General features: G+C 41.4%; 26 non-coding genes across 26 annotated transcripts; all 26 read left to right on the forward strand.

Moving 5' to 3' along the window:
• The first annotated feature begins 22 nt into the window (after positions 1-22).
• Positions 23-141, forward strand: LOC150024296 (5S ribosomal RNA). Its single transcript, XR_016516829.1, has one exon. It is a non-coding gene; the product is annotated as a 5S ribosomal RNA (ribosomal RNA).
• A 420-nt stretch (positions 142-561) lies between these two features.
• On the forward strand, positions 562-680 carry LOC150024297 (5S ribosomal RNA). The gene has a single exon (XR_016516830.1). It is a non-coding gene; the product is annotated as a 5S ribosomal RNA (ribosomal RNA).
• Positions 681-1,100: 420 nt separating this feature from the next.
• On the forward strand, positions 1,101-1,219 carry LOC150024298 (5S ribosomal RNA). Its single transcript, XR_016516831.1, has one exon. It is a non-coding gene; the product is annotated as a 5S ribosomal RNA (ribosomal RNA).
• Positions 1,220-1,639: 420 nt separating this feature from the next.
• On the forward strand, positions 1,640-1,758 carry LOC150024299 (5S ribosomal RNA). Its single transcript, XR_016516832.1, has one exon. It is a non-coding gene; the product is annotated as a 5S ribosomal RNA (ribosomal RNA).
• Positions 1,759-2,178: 420 nt separating this feature from the next.
• On the forward strand, positions 2,179-2,297 carry LOC150024300 (5S ribosomal RNA). Its single transcript, XR_016516833.1, has one exon. It is a non-coding gene; the product is annotated as a 5S ribosomal RNA (ribosomal RNA).
• Positions 2,298-2,717: 420 nt separating this feature from the next.
• Positions 2,718-2,836, forward strand: LOC150024301 (5S ribosomal RNA). Its single transcript, XR_016516834.1, has one exon. It is a non-coding gene; the product is annotated as a 5S ribosomal RNA (ribosomal RNA).
• A 420-nt stretch (positions 2,837-3,256) lies between these two features.
• On the forward strand, positions 3,257-3,375 carry LOC150024302 (5S ribosomal RNA). The gene has a single exon (XR_016516835.1). It is a non-coding gene; the product is annotated as a 5S ribosomal RNA (ribosomal RNA).
• Positions 3,376-3,795: 420 nt separating this feature from the next.
• On the forward strand, positions 3,796-3,914 carry LOC150024303 (5S ribosomal RNA). Its single transcript, XR_016516836.1, has one exon. It is a non-coding gene; the product is annotated as a 5S ribosomal RNA (ribosomal RNA).
• A 420-nt stretch (positions 3,915-4,334) lies between these two features.
• LOC150024304 (5S ribosomal RNA) lies at positions 4,335-4,453 on the forward strand. The gene has a single exon (XR_016516839.1). It is a non-coding gene; the product is annotated as a 5S ribosomal RNA (ribosomal RNA).
• A 420-nt stretch (positions 4,454-4,873) lies between these two features.
• Positions 4,874-4,992, forward strand: LOC150024305 (5S ribosomal RNA). The gene has a single exon (XR_016516840.1). It is a non-coding gene; the product is annotated as a 5S ribosomal RNA (ribosomal RNA).
• A 420-nt stretch (positions 4,993-5,412) lies between these two features.
• Positions 5,413-5,531, forward strand: LOC150024306 (5S ribosomal RNA). The gene has a single exon (XR_016516841.1). It is a non-coding gene; the product is annotated as a 5S ribosomal RNA (ribosomal RNA).
• Positions 5,532-5,951: 420 nt separating this feature from the next.
• On the forward strand, positions 5,952-6,070 carry LOC150024307 (5S ribosomal RNA). Its single transcript, XR_016516842.1, has one exon. It is a non-coding gene; the product is annotated as a 5S ribosomal RNA (ribosomal RNA).
• A 420-nt stretch (positions 6,071-6,490) lies between these two features.
• LOC150024308 (5S ribosomal RNA) lies at positions 6,491-6,609 on the forward strand. Its single transcript, XR_016516843.1, has one exon. It is a non-coding gene; the product is annotated as a 5S ribosomal RNA (ribosomal RNA).
• A 420-nt stretch (positions 6,610-7,029) lies between these two features.
• On the forward strand, positions 7,030-7,148 carry LOC150024309 (5S ribosomal RNA). The gene has a single exon (XR_016516844.1). It is a non-coding gene; the product is annotated as a 5S ribosomal RNA (ribosomal RNA).
• Positions 7,149-7,568: 420 nt separating this feature from the next.
• On the forward strand, positions 7,569-7,687 carry LOC150024310 (5S ribosomal RNA). The gene has a single exon (XR_016516845.1). It is a non-coding gene; the product is annotated as a 5S ribosomal RNA (ribosomal RNA).
• Positions 7,688-8,107: 420 nt separating this feature from the next.
• LOC150024311 (5S ribosomal RNA) lies at positions 8,108-8,226 on the forward strand. The gene has a single exon (XR_016516846.1). It is a non-coding gene; the product is annotated as a 5S ribosomal RNA (ribosomal RNA).
• A 420-nt stretch (positions 8,227-8,646) lies between these two features.
• LOC150024312 (5S ribosomal RNA) lies at positions 8,647-8,765 on the forward strand. Its single transcript, XR_016516847.1, has one exon. It is a non-coding gene; the product is annotated as a 5S ribosomal RNA (ribosomal RNA).
• A 420-nt stretch (positions 8,766-9,185) lies between these two features.
• On the forward strand, positions 9,186-9,304 carry LOC150024313 (5S ribosomal RNA). The gene has a single exon (XR_016516848.1). It is a non-coding gene; the product is annotated as a 5S ribosomal RNA (ribosomal RNA).
• A 420-nt stretch (positions 9,305-9,724) lies between these two features.
• Positions 9,725-9,843, forward strand: LOC150024314 (5S ribosomal RNA). Its single transcript, XR_016516850.1, has one exon. It is a non-coding gene; the product is annotated as a 5S ribosomal RNA (ribosomal RNA).
• Positions 9,844-10,263: 420 nt separating this feature from the next.
• On the forward strand, positions 10,264-10,382 carry LOC150024315 (5S ribosomal RNA). Its single transcript, XR_016516851.1, has one exon. It is a non-coding gene; the product is annotated as a 5S ribosomal RNA (ribosomal RNA).
• Positions 10,383-10,802: 420 nt separating this feature from the next.
• On the forward strand, positions 10,803-10,921 carry LOC150024316 (5S ribosomal RNA). The gene has a single exon (XR_016516852.1). It is a non-coding gene; the product is annotated as a 5S ribosomal RNA (ribosomal RNA).
• A 420-nt stretch (positions 10,922-11,341) lies between these two features.
• On the forward strand, positions 11,342-11,460 carry LOC150024317 (5S ribosomal RNA). The gene has a single exon (XR_016516853.1). It is a non-coding gene; the product is annotated as a 5S ribosomal RNA (ribosomal RNA).
• A 420-nt stretch (positions 11,461-11,880) lies between these two features.
• On the forward strand, positions 11,881-11,999 carry LOC150024318 (5S ribosomal RNA). The gene has a single exon (XR_016516854.1). It is a non-coding gene; the product is annotated as a 5S ribosomal RNA (ribosomal RNA).
• A 420-nt stretch (positions 12,000-12,419) lies between these two features.
• On the forward strand, positions 12,420-12,538 carry LOC150024319 (5S ribosomal RNA). The gene has a single exon (XR_016516855.1). It is a non-coding gene; the product is annotated as a 5S ribosomal RNA (ribosomal RNA).
• A 420-nt stretch (positions 12,539-12,958) lies between these two features.
• On the forward strand, positions 12,959-13,077 carry LOC150024320 (5S ribosomal RNA). The gene has a single exon (XR_016516856.1). It is a non-coding gene; the product is annotated as a 5S ribosomal RNA (ribosomal RNA).
• A 420-nt stretch (positions 13,078-13,497) lies between these two features.
• LOC150024321 (5S ribosomal RNA) lies at positions 13,498-13,616 on the forward strand. Its single transcript, XR_016516857.1, has one exon. It is a non-coding gene; the product is annotated as a 5S ribosomal RNA (ribosomal RNA).
• The last annotated feature ends 217 nt before the right edge of the window (positions 13,617-13,833 follow it).

Below are 13,833 nucleotides of genomic sequence, written 5' to 3' on the forward strand. Positions count from 1 at the left end.
TATTGATCGCGCAACGCTTGGCAGGTGCGATCATACCAGCACTAATGCACCGGATCCCATCAGAACTCCGCAGTCAAGCGTGCTTGGGCGAGAGTAGTACTAGGATGGGTGACCTCCTGGGAAGTCCTCGTGTTGCACTTCTTTTTTGTGTTATGTTTTTCTTCCTCTTCCTGGCCTAGACAGTCAAACCATGAGTTCACCTTTTTTGTGCTTGTTACCTCGTTTCGAACAACTTTCATTTTTTATGCGTCTCAATCCGACTTCTCTATCAAAAGTTATGATCGTTTGAAGTTTTGTCACGCTAATTTTTGCCAACTCCAAATCTATCACTCTTCTCTTCAATGTAAGGTCTCATCCATCAAATATACACTAAACGAAGATACCACAAAAAAAATTGGCTCAAAAATCAATTTGCTGAGCTCTAAATAAAAATCTTAAAGTACCTACAAAAACGATCGTGAAATAGTGTTGTGTAGCGAGTTATCGCGTTCGAGGTCCAACTATTTTGAAACTGAAGCCCACCTGCAAACCCATATAGGTATTGATCGCGCAACGCTTGGCAGGTGCGATCATACCAGCACTAATGCACCGGATCCCATCAGAACTCCGCAGTCAAGCGTGCTTGGGCGAGAGTAGTACTAGGATGGGTGACCTCCTGGGAAGTCCTCGTGTTGCACTTCTTTTTTGTGTTATGTTTTTCTTCCTCTTCCTGGCCTAGACAGTCAAACCATGAGTTCACCTTTTTTGTGCTTGTTACCTCGTTTCGAACAACTTTCATTTTTTATGCGTCTCAATCCGACTTCTCTATCAAAAGTTATGATCGTTTGAAGTTTTGTCACGCTAATTTTTGCCAACTCCAAATCTATCACTCTTCTCTTCAATGTAAGGTCTCATCCATCAAATATACACTAAACGAAGATACCACAAAAAAAATTGGCTCAAAAATCAATTTGCTGAGCTCTAAATAAAAATCTTAAAGTACCTACAAAAACGATCGTGAAATAGTGTTGTGTAGCGAGTTATCGCGTTCGAGGTCCAACTATTTTGAAACTGAAGCCCACCTGCAAACCCATATAGGTATTGATCGCGCAACGCTTGGCAGGTGCGATCATACCAGCACTAATGCACCGGATCCCATCAGAACTCCGCAGTCAAGCGTGCTTGGGCGAGAGTAGTACTAGGATGGGTGACCTCCTGGGAAGTCCTCGTGTTGCACTTCTTTTTTGTGTTATGTTTTTCTTCCTCTTCCTGGCCTAGACAGTCAAACCATGAGTTCACCTTTTTTGTGCTTGTTACCTCGTTTCGAACAACTTTCATTTTTTATGCGTCTCAATCCGACTTCTCTATCAAAAGTTATGATCGTTTGAAGTTTTGTCACGCTAATTTTTGCCAACTCCAAATCTATCACTCTTCTCTTCAATGTAAGGTCTCATCCATCAAATATACACTAAACGAAGATACCACAAAAAAAATTGGCTCAAAAATCAATTTGCTGAGCTCTAAATAAAAATCTTAAAGTACCTACAAAAACGATCGTGAAATAGTGTTGTGTAGCGAGTTATCGCGTTCGAGGTCCAACTATTTTGAAACTGAAGCCCACCTGCAAACCCATATAGGTATTGATCGCGCAACGCTTGGCAGGTGCGATCATACCAGCACTAATGCACCGGATCCCATCAGAACTCCGCAGTCAAGCGTGCTTGGGCGAGAGTAGTACTAGGATGGGTGACCTCCTGGGAAGTCCTCGTGTTGCACTTCTTTTTTGTGTTATGTTTTTCTTCCTCTTCCTGGCCTAGACAGTCAAACCATGAGTTCACCTTTTTTGTGCTTGTTACCTCGTTTCGAACAACTTTCATTTTTTATGCGTCTCAATCCGACTTCTCTATCAAAAGTTATGATCGTTTGAAGTTTTGTCACGCTAATTTTTGCCAACTCCAAATCTATCACTCTTCTCTTCAATGTAAGGTCTCATCCATCAAATATACACTAAACGAAGATACCACAAAAAAAATTGGCTCAAAAATCAATTTGCTGAGCTCTAAATAAAAATCTTAAAGTACCTACAAAAACGATCGTGAAATAGTGTTGTGTAGCGAGTTATCGCGTTCGAGGTCCAACTATTTTGAAACTGAAGCCCACCTGCAAACCCATATAGGTATTGATCGCGCAACGCTTGGCAGGTGCGATCATACCAGCACTAATGCACCGGATCCCATCAGAACTCCGCAGTCAAGCGTGCTTGGGCGAGAGTAGTACTAGGATGGGTGACCTCCTGGGAAGTCCTCGTGTTGCACTTCTTTTTTGTGTTATGTTTTTCTTCCTCTTCCTGGCCTAGACAGTCAAACCATGAGTTCACCTTTTTTGTGCTTGTTACCTCGTTTCGAACAACTTTCATTTTTTATGCGTCTCAATCCGACTTCTCTATCAAAAGTTATGATCGTTTGAAGTTTTGTCACGCTAATTTTTGCCAACTCCAAATCTATCACTCTTCTCTTCAATGTAAGGTCTCATCCATCAAATATACACTAAACGAAGATACCACAAAAAAAATTGGCTCAAAAATCAATTTGCTGAGCTCTAAATAAAAATCTTAAAGTACCTACAAAAACGATCGTGAAATAGTGTTGTGTAGCGAGTTATCGCGTTCGAGGTCCAACTATTTTGAAACTGAAGCCCACCTGCAAACCCATATAGGTATTGATCGCGCAACGCTTGGCAGGTGCGATCATACCAGCACTAATGCACCGGATCCCATCAGAACTCCGCAGTCAAGCGTGCTTGGGCGAGAGTAGTACTAGGATGGGTGACCTCCTGGGAAGTCCTCGTGTTGCACTTCTTTTTTGTGTTATGTTTTTCTTCCTCTTCCTGGCCTAGACAGTCAAACCATGAGTTCACCTTTTTTGTGCTTGTTACCTCGTTTCGAACAACTTTCATTTTTTATGCGTCTCAATCCGACTTCTCTATCAAAAGTTATGATCGTTTGAAGTTTTGTCACGCTAATTTTTGCCAACTCCAAATCTATCACTCTTCTCTTCAATGTAAGGTCTCATCCATCAAATATACACTAAACGAAGATACCACAAAAAAAATTGGCTCAAAAATCAATTTGCTGAGCTCTAAATAAAAATCTTAAAGTACCTACAAAAACGATCGTGAAATAGTGTTGTGTAGCGAGTTATCGCGTTCGAGGTCCAACTATTTTGAAACTGAAGCCCACCTGCAAACCCATATAGGTATTGATCGCGCAACGCTTGGCAGGTGCGATCATACCAGCACTAATGCACCGGATCCCATCAGAACTCCGCAGTCAAGCGTGCTTGGGCGAGAGTAGTACTAGGATGGGTGACCTCCTGGGAAGTCCTCGTGTTGCACTTCTTTTTTGTGTTATGTTTTTCTTCCTCTTCCTGGCCTAGACAGTCAAACCATGAGTTCACCTTTTTTGTGCTTGTTACCTCGTTTCGAACAACTTTCATTTTTTATGCGTCTCAATCCGACTTCTCTATCAAAAGTTATGATCGTTTGAAGTTTTGTCACGCTAATTTTTGCCAACTCCAAATCTATCACTCTTCTCTTCAATGTAAGGTCTCATCCATCAAATATACACTAAACGAAGATACCACAAAAAAAATTGGCTCAAAAATCAATTTGCTGAGCTCTAAATAAAAATCTTAAAGTACCTACAAAAACGATCGTGAAATAGTGTTGTGTAGCGAGTTATCGCGTTCGAGGTCCAACTATTTTGAAACTGAAGCCCACCTGCAAACCCATATAGGTATTGATCGCGCAACGCTTGGCAGGTGCGATCATACCAGCACTAATGCACCGGATCCCATCAGAACTCCGCAGTCAAGCGTGCTTGGGCGAGAGTAGTACTAGGATGGGTGACCTCCTGGGAAGTCCTCGTGTTGCACTTCTTTTTTGTGTTATGTTTTTCTTCCTCTTCCTGGCCTAGACAGTCAAACCATGAGTTCACCTTTTTTGTGCTTGTTACCTCGTTTCGAACAACTTTCATTTTTTATGCGTCTCAATCCGACTTCTCTATCAAAAGTTATGATCGTTTGAAGTTTTGTCACGCTAATTTTTGCCAACTCCAAATCTATCACTCTTCTCTTCAATGTAAGGTCTCATCCATCAAATATACACTAAACGAAGATACCACAAAAAAAATTGGCTCAAAAATCAATTTGCTGAGCTCTAAATAAAAATCTTAAAGTACCTACAAAAACGATCGTGAAATAGTGTTGTGTAGCGAGTTATCGCGTTCGAGGTCCAACTATTTTGAAACTGAAGCCCACCTGCAAACCCATATAGGTATTGATCGCGCAACGCTTGGCAGGTGCGATCATACCAGCACTAATGCACCGGATCCCATCAGAACTCCGCAGTCAAGCGTGCTTGGGCGAGAGTAGTACTAGGATGGGTGACCTCCTGGGAAGTCCTCGTGTTGCACTTCTTTTTTGTGTTATGTTTTTCTTCCTCTTCCTGGCCTAGACAGTCAAACCATGAGTTCACCTTTTTTGTGCTTGTTACCTCGTTTCGAACAACTTTCATTTTTTATGCGTCTCAATCCGACTTCTCTATCAAAAGTTATGATCGTTTGAAGTTTTGTCACGCTAATTTTTGCCAACTCCAAATCTATCACTCTTCTCTTCAATGTAAGGTCTCATCCATCAAATATACACTAAACGAAGATACCACAAAAAAAATTGGCTCAAAAATCAATTTGCTGAGCTCTAAATAAAAATCTTAAAGTACCTACAAAAACGATCGTGAAATAGTGTTGTGTAGCGAGTTATCGCGTTCGAGGTCCAACTATTTTGAAACTGAAGCCCACCTGCAAACCCATATAGGTATTGATCGCGCAACGCTTGGCAGGTGCGATCATACCAGCACTAATGCACCGGATCCCATCAGAACTCCGCAGTCAAGCGTGCTTGGGCGAGAGTAGTACTAGGATGGGTGACCTCCTGGGAAGTCCTCGTGTTGCACTTCTTTTTTGTGTTATGTTTTTCTTCCTCTTCCTGGCCTAGACAGTCAAACCATGAGTTCACCTTTTTTGTGCTTGTTACCTCGTTTCGAACAACTTTCATTTTTTATGCGTCTCAATCCGACTTCTCTATCAAAAGTTATGATCGTTTGAAGTTTTGTCACGCTAATTTTTGCCAACTCCAAATCTATCACTCTTCTCTTCAATGTAAGGTCTCATCCATCAAATATACACTAAACGAAGATACCACAAAAAAAATTGGCTCAAAAATCAATTTGCTGAGCTCTAAATAAAAATCTTAAAGTACCTACAAAAACGATCGTGAAATAGTGTTGTGTAGCGAGTTATCGCGTTCGAGGTCCAACTATTTTGAAACTGAAGCCCACCTGCAAACCCATATAGGTATTGATCGCGCAACGCTTGGCAGGTGCGATCATACCAGCACTAATGCACCGGATCCCATCAGAACTCCGCAGTCAAGCGTGCTTGGGCGAGAGTAGTACTAGGATGGGTGACCTCCTGGGAAGTCCTCGTGTTGCACTTCTTTTTTGTGTTATGTTTTTCTTCCTCTTCCTGGCCTAGACAGTCAAACCATGAGTTCACCTTTTTTGTGCTTGTTACCTCGTTTCGAACAACTTTCATTTTTTATGCGTCTCAATCCGACTTCTCTATCAAAAGTTATGATCGTTTGAAGTTTTGTCACGCTAATTTTTGCCAACTCCAAATCTATCACTCTTCTCTTCAATGTAAGGTCTCATCCATCAAATATACACTAAACGAAGATACCACAAAAAAAATTGGCTCAAAAATCAATTTGCTGAGCTCTAAATAAAAATCTTAAAGTACCTACAAAAACGATCGTGAAATAGTGTTGTGTAGCGAGTTATCGCGTTCGAGGTCCAACTATTTTGAAACTGAAGCCCACCTGCAAACCCATATAGGTATTGATCGCGCAACGCTTGGCAGGTGCGATCATACCAGCACTAATGCACCGGATCCCATCAGAACTCCGCAGTCAAGCGTGCTTGGGCGAGAGTAGTACTAGGATGGGTGACCTCCTGGGAAGTCCTCGTGTTGCACTTCTTTTTTGTGTTATGTTTTTCTTCCTCTTCCTGGCCTAGACAGTCAAACCATGAGTTCACCTTTTTTGTGCTTGTTACCTCGTTTCGAACAACTTTCATTTTTTATGCGTCTCAATCCGACTTCTCTATCAAAAGTTATGATCGTTTGAAGTTTTGTCACGCTAATTTTTGCCAACTCCAAATCTATCACTCTTCTCTTCAATGTAAGGTCTCATCCATCAAATATACACTAAACGAAGATACCACAAAAAAAATTGGCTCAAAAATCAATTTGCTGAGCTCTAAATAAAAATCTTAAAGTACCTACAAAAACGATCGTGAAATAGTGTTGTGTAGCGAGTTATCGCGTTCGAGGTCCAACTATTTTGAAACTGAAGCCCACCTGCAAACCCATATAGGTATTGATCGCGCAACGCTTGGCAGGTGCGATCATACCAGCACTAATGCACCGGATCCCATCAGAACTCCGCAGTCAAGCGTGCTTGGGCGAGAGTAGTACTAGGATGGGTGACCTCCTGGGAAGTCCTCGTGTTGCACTTCTTTTTTGTGTTATGTTTTTCTTCCTCTTCCTGGCCTAGACAGTCAAACCATGAGTTCACCTTTTTTGTGCTTGTTACCTCGTTTCGAACAACTTTCATTTTTTATGCGTCTCAATCCGACTTCTCTATCAAAAGTTATGATCGTTTGAAGTTTTGTCACGCTAATTTTTGCCAACTCCAAATCTATCACTCTTCTCTTCAATGTAAGGTCTCATCCATCAAATATACACTAAACGAAGATACCACAAAAAAAATTGGCTCAAAAATCAATTTGCTGAGCTCTAAATAAAAATCTTAAAGTACCTACAAAAACGATCGTGAAATAGTGTTGTGTAGCGAGTTATCGCGTTCGAGGTCCAACTATTTTGAAACTGAAGCCCACCTGCAAACCCATATAGGTATTGATCGCGCAACGCTTGGCAGGTGCGATCATACCAGCACTAATGCACCGGATCCCATCAGAACTCCGCAGTCAAGCGTGCTTGGGCGAGAGTAGTACTAGGATGGGTGACCTCCTGGGAAGTCCTCGTGTTGCACTTCTTTTTTGTGTTATGTTTTTCTTCCTCTTCCTGGCCTAGACAGTCAAACCATGAGTTCACCTTTTTTGTGCTTGTTACCTCGTTTCGAACAACTTTCATTTTTTATGCGTCTCAATCCGACTTCTCTATCAAAAGTTATGATCGTTTGAAGTTTTGTCACGCTAATTTTTGCCAACTCCAAATCTATCACTCTTCTCTTCAATGTAAGGTCTCATCCATCAAATATACACTAAACGAAGATACCACAAAAAAAATTGGCTCAAAAATCAATTTGCTGAGCTCTAAATAAAAATCTTAAAGTACCTACAAAAACGATCGTGAAATAGTGTTGTGTAGCGAGTTATCGCGTTCGAGGTCCAACTATTTTGAAACTGAAGCCCACCTGCAAACCCATATAGGTATTGATCGCGCAACGCTTGGCAGGTGCGATCATACCAGCACTAATGCACCGGATCCCATCAGAACTCCGCAGTCAAGCGTGCTTGGGCGAGAGTAGTACTAGGATGGGTGACCTCCTGGGAAGTCCTCGTGTTGCACTTCTTTTTTGTGTTATGTTTTTCTTCCTCTTCCTGGCCTAGACAGTCAAACCATGAGTTCACCTTTTTTGTGCTTGTTACCTCGTTTCGAACAACTTTCATTTTTTATGCGTCTCAATCCGACTTCTCTATCAAAAGTTATGATCGTTTGAAGTTTTGTCACGCTAATTTTTGCCAACTCCAAATCTATCACTCTTCTCTTCAATGTAAGGTCTCATCCATCAAATATACACTAAACGAAGATACCACAAAAAAAATTGGCTCAAAAATCAATTTGCTGAGCTCTAAATAAAAATCTTAAAGTACCTACAAAAACGATCGTGAAATAGTGTTGTGTAGCGAGTTATCGCGTTCGAGGTCCAACTATTTTGAAACTGAAGCCCACCTGCAAACCCATATAGGTATTGATCGCGCAACGCTTGGCAGGTGCGATCATACCAGCACTAATGCACCGGATCCCATCAGAACTCCGCAGTCAAGCGTGCTTGGGCGAGAGTAGTACTAGGATGGGTGACCTCCTGGGAAGTCCTCGTGTTGCACTTCTTTTTTGTGTTATGTTTTTCTTCCTCTTCCTGGCCTAGACAGTCAAACCATGAGTTCACCTTTTTTGTGCTTGTTACCTCGTTTCGAACAACTTTCATTTTTTATGCGTCTCAATCCGACTTCTCTATCAAAAGTTATGATCGTTTGAAGTTTTGTCACGCTAATTTTTGCCAACTCCAAATCTATCACTCTTCTCTTCAATGTAAGGTCTCATCCATCAAATATACACTAAACGAAGATACCACAAAAAAAATTGGCTCAAAAATCAATTTGCTGAGCTCTAAATAAAAATCTTAAAGTACCTACAAAAACGATCGTGAAATAGTGTTGTGTAGCGAGTTATCGCGTTCGAGGTCCAACTATTTTGAAACTGAAGCCCACCTGCAAACCCATATAGGTATTGATCGCGCAACGCTTGGCAGGTGCGATCATACCAGCACTAATGCACCGGATCCCATCAGAACTCCGCAGTCAAGCGTGCTTGGGCGAGAGTAGTACTAGGATGGGTGACCTCCTGGGAAGTCCTCGTGTTGCACTTCTTTTTTGTGTTATGTTTTTCTTCCTCTTCCTGGCCTAGACAGTCAAACCATGAGTTCACCTTTTTTGTGCTTGTTACCTCGTTTCGAACAACTTTCATTTTTTATGCGTCTCAATCCGACTTCTCTATCAAAAGTTATGATCGTTTGAAGTTTTGTCACGCTAATTTTTGCCAACTCCAAATCTATCACTCTTCTCTTCAATGTAAGGTCTCATCCATCAAATATACACTAAACGAAGATACCACAAAAAAAATTGGCTCAAAAATCAATTTGCTGAGCTCTAAATAAAAATCTTAAAGTACCTACAAAAACGATCGTGAAATAGTGTTGTGTAGCGAGTTATCGCGTTCGAGGTCCAACTATTTTGAAACTGAAGCCCACCTGCAAACCCATATAGGTATTGATCGCGCAACGCTTGGCAGGTGCGATCATACCAGCACTAATGCACCGGATCCCATCAGAACTCCGCAGTCAAGCGTGCTTGGGCGAGAGTAGTACTAGGATGGGTGACCTCCTGGGAAGTCCTCGTGTTGCACTTCTTTTTTGTGTTATGTTTTTCTTCCTCTTCCTGGCCTAGACAGTCAAACCATGAGTTCACCTTTTTTGTGCTTGTTACCTCGTTTCGAACAACTTTCATTTTTTATGCGTCTCAATCCGACTTCTCTATCAAAAGTTATGATCGTTTGAAGTTTTGTCACGCTAATTTTTGCCAACTCCAAATCTATCACTCTTCTCTTCAATGTAAGGTCTCATCCATCAAATATACACTAAACGAAGATACCACAAAAAAAATTGGCTCAAAAATCAATTTGCTGAGCTCTAAATAAAAATCTTAAAGTACCTACAAAAACGATCGTGAAATAGTGTTGTGTAGCGAGTTATCGCGTTCGAGGTCCAACTATTTTGAAACTGAAGCCCACCTGCAAACCCATATAGGTATTGATCGCGCAACGCTTGGCAGGTGCGATCATACCAGCACTAATGCACCGGATCCCATCAGAACTCCGCAGTCAAGCGTGCTTGGGCGAGAGTAGTACTAGGATGGGTGACCTCCTGGGAAGTCCTCGTGTTGCACTTCTTTTTTGTGTTATGTTTTTCTTCCTCTTCCTGGCCTAGACAGTCAAACCATGAGTTCACCTTTTTTGTGCTTGTTACCTCGTTTCGAACAACTTTCATTTTTTATGCGTCTCAATCCGACTTCTCTATCAAAAGTTATGATCGTTTGAAGTTTTGTCACGCTAATTTTTGCCAACTCCAAATCTATCACTCTTCTCTTCAATGTAAGGTCTCATCCATCAAATATACACTAAACGAAGATACCACAAAAAAAATTGGCTCAAAAATCAATTTGCTGAGCTCTAAATAAAAATCTTAAAGTACCTACAAAAACGATCGTGAAATAGTGTTGTGTAGCGAGTTATCGCGTTCGAGGTCCAACTATTTTGAAACTGAAGCCCACCTGCAAACCCATATAGGTATTGATCGCGCAACGCTTGGCAGGTGCGATCATACCAGCACTAATGCACCGGATCCCATCAGAACTCCGCAGTCAAGCGTGCTTGGGCGAGAGTAGTACTAGGATGGGTGACCTCCTGGGAAGTCCTCGTGTTGCACTTCTTTTTTGTGTTATGTTTTTCTTCCTCTTCCTGGCCTAGACAGTCAAACCATGAGTTCACCTTTTTTGTGCTTGTTACCTCGTTTCGAACAACTTTCATTTTTTATGCGTCTCAATCCGACTTCTCTATCAAAAGTTATGATCGTTTGAAGTTTTGTCACGCTAATTTTTGCCAACTCCAAATCTATCACTCTTCTCTTCAATGTAAGGTCTCATCCATCAAATATACACTAAACGAAGATACCACAAAAAAAATTGGCTCAAAAATCAATTTGCTGAGCTCTAAATAAAAATCTTAAAGTACCTACAAAAACGATCGTGAAATAGTGTTGTGTAGCGAGTTATCGCGTTCGAGGTCCAACTATTTTGAAACTGAAGCCCACCTGCAAACCCATATAGGTATTGATCGCGCAACGCTTGGCAGGTGCGATCATACCAGCACTAATGCACCGGATCCCATCAGAACTCCGCAGTCAAGCGTGCTTGGGCGAGAGTAGTACTAGGATGGGTGACCTCCTGGGAAGTCCTCGTGTTGCACTTCTTTTTTGTGTTATGTTTTTCTTCCTCTTCCTGGCCTAGACAGTCAAACCATGAGTTCACCTTTTTTGTGCTTGTTACCTCGTTTCGAACAACTTTCATTTTTTATGCGTCTCAATCCGACTTCTCTATCAAAAGTTATGATCGTTTGAAGTTTTGTCACGCTAATTTTTGCCAACTCCAAATCTATCACTCTTCTCTTCAATGTAAGGTCTCATCCATCAAATATACACTAAACGAAGATACCACAAAAAAAATTGGCTCAAAAATCAATTTGCTGAGCTCTAAATAAAAATCTTAAAGTACCTACAAAAACGATCGTGAAATAGTGTTGTGTAGCGAGTTATCGCGTTCGAGGTCCAACTATTTTGAAACTGAAGCCCACCTGCAAACCCATATAGGTATTGATCGCGCAACGCTTGGCAGGTGCGATCATACCAGCACTAATGCACCGGATCCCATCAGAACTCCGCAGTCAAGCGTGCTTGGGCGAGAGTAGTACTAGGATGGGTGACCTCCTGGGAAGTCCTCGTGTTGCACTTCTTTTTTGTGTTATGTTTTTCTTCCTCTTCCTGGCCTAGACAGTCAAACCATGAGTTCACCTTTTTTGTGCTTGTTACCTCGTTTCGAACAACTTTCATTTTTTATGCGTCTCAATCCGACTTCTCTATCAAAAGTTATGATCGTTTGAAGTTTTGTCACGCTAATTTTTGCCAACTCCAAATCTATCACTCTTCTCTTCAATGTAAGGTCTCATCCATCAAATATACACTAAACGAAGATACCACAAAAAAAATTGGCTCAAAAATCAATTTGCTGAGCTCTAAATAAAAATCTTAAAGTACCTACAAAAACGATCGTGAAATAGTGTTGTGTAGCGAGTTATCGCGTTCGAGGTCCAACTATTTTGAAACTGAAGCCCACCTGCAAACCCATATAGGTATTGATCGCGCAACGCTTGGCAGGTGCGATCATACCAGCACTAATGCACCGGATCCCATCAGAACTCCGCAGTCAAGCGTGCTTGGGCGAGAGTAGTACTAGGATGGGTGACCTCCTGGGAAGTCCTCGTGTTGCACTTCTTTTTTGTGTTATGTTTTTCTTCCTCTTCCTGGCCTAGACAGTCAAACCATGAGTTCACCTTTTTTGTGCTTGTTACCTCGTTTCGAACAACTTTCATTTTTTATGCGTCTCAATCCGACTTCTCTATCAAAAGTTATGATCGTTTGAAGTTTTGTCACGCTAATTTTTGCCAACTCCAAATCTATCACTCTTCTCTTCAATGTAAGGTCTCATCCATCAAATATACACTAAACGAAGATACCACAAAAAAAATTGGCTCAAAAATCAATTTGCTGAGCTCTAAATAAAAATCTTAAAGTACCTACAAAAACGATCGTGAAATAGTGTTGTGTAGCGAGTTATCGCGTTCGAGGTCCAACTATTTTGAAACTGAAGCCCACCTGCAAACCCATATAGGTATTGATCGCGCAACGCTTGGCAGGTGCGATCATACCAGCACTAATGCACCGGATCCCATCAGAACTCCGCAGTCAAGCGTGCTTGGGCGAGAGTAGTACTAGGATGGGTGACCTCCTGGGAAGTCCTCGTGTTGCACTTCTTTTTTGTGTTATGTTTTTCTTCCTCTTCCTGGCCTAGACAGTCAAACCATGAGTTCACCTTTTTTGTGCTTGTTACCTCGTTTCGAACAACTTTCATTTTTTATGCGTCTCAATCCGACTTCTCTATCAAAAGTTATGATCGTTTGAAGTTTTGTCACGCTAATTTTTGCCAACTCCAAATCTATCACTCTTCTCTTCAATGTAAGGTCTCATCCATCAAATATACACTAAACGAAGATACCACAAAAAAAATTGGCTCAAAAATCAATTTGCTGAGCTCTAAATAAAAATCTTAAAGTACCTACAAAAACGATCGTGAAATAGTGTTGTGTAGCGAGTTATCGCGTTCGAGGTCCAACTATTTTGAAACTGAAGCCCACCTGCAAACCCATATAGGTATTGATCGCGCAACGCTTGGCAGGTGCGATCATACCAGCACTAATGCACCGGATCCCATCAGAACTCCGCAGTCAAGCGTGCTTGGGCGAGAGTAGTACTAGGATGGGTGACCTCCTGGGAAGTCCTCGTGTTGCACTTCTTTTTTGTGTTATGTTTTTCTTCCTCTTCCTGGCCTAGACAGTCAAACCATGAGTTCACCTTTTTTGTGCTTGTTACCTCGTTTCGAACAACTTTCATTTTTTATGCGTCTCAATCCGACTTCTCTATCAAAAGTTATGATCGTTTGAAGTTTTGTCACGCTAATTTTTGCCAACTCCAAATCTATCACTCTTCTCTTCAATGTAAGGTCTCATCCATCAAATATACACTAAACGAAGATACCACAAAAAAAATTGGCTCAAAAATCAATTTGCTGAGCTCTAAATAAAAATCTTAAAGTACCTACAAAAACGATCGTGAAATAGTGTTGTGTAGCGAGTTATCGCGTTCGAGGTCCAACTATTTTGAAACTGAAGCCCACCTGCAAACCCATATAGGTATTGATCGCGCAACGCTTGGCAGGTGCGATCATACCAGCACTAATGCACCGGATCCCATCAGAACTCCGCAGTCAAGCGTGCTTGGGCGAGAGTAGTACTAGGATGGGTGACCTCCTGGGAAGTCCTCGTGTTGCACTTCTTTTTTGTGTTATGTTTTTCTTCCTCTTCCTGGCCTAGACAGTCAAACCATGAGTTCACCTTTTTTGTGCTTGTTACCTCGTTTCGAACAACTTTCATTTTTTATGCGTCTCAATCCGACTTCTCTATCAAAAGTTATGATCGTTTGAAGTTTTGTCACGCTAATTTTTGCCAACTCCAAATCTATCACTCTTCTCTTCAATGTAAGGTCTCATCCA

Source organism: Phaseolus vulgaris, chromosome 10 (assembly GCF_051622355.1).
Source record: "Phaseolus vulgaris cultivar YP4 chromosome 10, ASM5162235v1, whole genome shotgun sequence".
Taxonomy (NCBI): Eukaryota; Viridiplantae; Streptophyta; class Magnoliopsida; order Fabales; family Fabaceae; genus Phaseolus; species Phaseolus vulgaris.